Below are 2,500 nucleotides of genomic sequence, written 5' to 3'. Positions count from 1 at the left end.
CCGCTGTCCCAATACATGCTCTGGACGGCGGGCCGCGAGACGTGACGCTCGGTGGCAAAGAGTGCGCCGCTGAGGATATAGAGGGTCCGTCCCCCCGCACAGTGGTGACGGTGTGCGGGTAGTGTTTCCGACACCTCTTCCTGCGGTGGCAACTCTGGGGCAGAGTCGATACTCGCCCACTGGTGGAAGGTAAGCATTCTGCTTTACATCAGTACATAACTAATATTTCAGTCGTCTGACGTCCCTCCTTAGTAAATGATGCAGGACCACATACATAGATGATACATACTGTAAACTGGGGAGGACAGTGTGAACCGCACTCGACCCAGTCACCCTATCTCACAGTCCACTCTGTGTGTAACAAAGCGAAAGCACCAAAGCACTATCGTTCAACAACATCCATTTTATCCTCGCTGCCACAGGACACTATCCAAACAACGACAAGAGGAACGTCACGTCCACTAATAAGACAGAATGTCTCACATCACCCGCAAACAACGCAGCTCAAATCAGCCAGCAACACCCACAGTGGTCCACCCAGTATCAACACAGGACGCAACGCCACGCCACAACACAAAAGGTACAAGTAATAAAATACCCTTTGGCCACACCCCTTATAAAGGCATCGAACCAACCCACCACCTGACACCAGCCAAACGTACATCCTGATTTGACACATCTCTGGCAACCTAACCCACGTTGGCCCTTAACCTAACCCACGTTGGCCCTTAACCTAACCCACGTTGGCCCTTAACCTAACCCACGTTGGCCCTTAACCTAACCCACGTTGGCCCTTAACCTAACCCACGTTGGCCCTTAACCTAACCCACGTTGGCCCTTAACCTAACCCACGTTGGCCCTTAACCTAACCCACGTTGGCCCTTAACCTAACCCACGTTGGCCCTTAACCTAACCCACGTTGGCCCTTAACCTAACCCACGTTGGCCCTTAACCTAACCCACGTTGGCCCCTAACCTAACCCACGTTGGCCCCTAACCTAACCCACGTTGGCCCCTAACCTAACCCACGTTGGCCCCTAACCTAACCCACGTTGGCCCCTAACCTAACCCACGTTGGCCCCTAACCTAACCCACGTTGGCCCCTAACCTAACCCACGTTGGCCCCTAACCTAACCCACGTTGGCCCCTAACCTAACCCACGTTGGCCCCTAACCTAACCCACGTTGGCCCCTAACCTAACCCACGTTGGCCCCTAACCTAACCCACGTTGGCCCCTAACCTAACCCACGTTGGCCCCTAACCTAACCCACGCTGCACCTTAACCTAAGTTACGCTGCACCTTAACCTAAGTTACGCTGCACCTTAACCTAAGTTACGCTGCACCTTAACCTAAGTTACGCTGCACCTTAACCTAAGTTACGCTGCACCTTAACCTAAGTTACGCTGCACCTTAACCTAACTTACACTGCACCTTAACCTAAGTTACACTGCACCTTAACCTAACTTACACTGCACCTTAACCTAAGTTACACTGCACCTTAACCTAAGTTACACTGCACCTTAACCTAACTTACACTGCACCTTAACCTAAGTTACACTGCACCTTAACCTAAGTTACACTGCACCTTAACCTAAGTTACACTGCACCTTAACCTAAGTTACACTGCACCTTAACCTAAGTTACACTGCACCTTAACCTAACTTACACTGCACCTTAACCTAACTTACACTGCACCTTAACCTAACTTACACTGCACCTTAACCTAACTTACACTGCACCTTAACCTAACTTACACTGCACCTTAACCTAACTTACACTGCACCTTAACCTAACTTACACTGCACCTTAACCTAACTTACACTGCACCTTAACCTAACTTACACTGCACCTTAACCTAACTTACACTGCACCTTAACCTAACTTACACTGCACCTTAACCTAACTTACACTGCACCTTAACCTAACTTACACTGCACCTTAACTGTCACATGTAACGTCACAGGAATGTAGCTTTGCCTAACAGCAACCCTCTGAACATAGTTCACTGCTTGGATCCTCTGGTGTCATGTGTATTTCTTGATGCCATGGTGCGTACCCTCACATAAAGGTCTTTCGAGTGTTGCGTACTTTCTACACAGTCCCGCTAACCACTGGAAGGGTGTACCGCTACAGAACGAATATCGCCCTCCCCTCCTGCCCTTCCAAGCTGGTCGGTCAGGCGTTTGTTTGTGAAATGAGCCTTGCAGCTGTTCAGTTGCATTCGGTTGTCGATGCAGTCAGTGTACGTTGTGGTACGGCCTGTGTGGACTGTCCGCTGATGTACGCGTAACCCACACTGATCATCCGTCGTTACGTACTGAGTGACATAATGTGGCACATGCTTGACCGTACACCGGCTGCGCCCTACAATGGCGAATCATAAGGGCCATATGTTGTGCACGATGCTACTTGTCTCGTCTCCCCATTACAGCGAGATTGCACTGTTGTACGCCGTACAGACATGTGGTAAGTAGGTACGGACGAAAGTATTGCATGTTGG

This window comes from Schistocerca gregaria, unplaced genomic scaffold, assembly GCF_023897955.1.
Source record: "Schistocerca gregaria isolate iqSchGreg1 unplaced genomic scaffold, iqSchGreg1.2 ptg000667l, whole genome shotgun sequence".
NCBI classification, from domain to species: domain Eukaryota; kingdom Metazoa; phylum Arthropoda; class Insecta; order Orthoptera; family Acrididae; genus Schistocerca; species Schistocerca gregaria.
Note: the sequence above shows the minus strand (reverse complement) of the source record.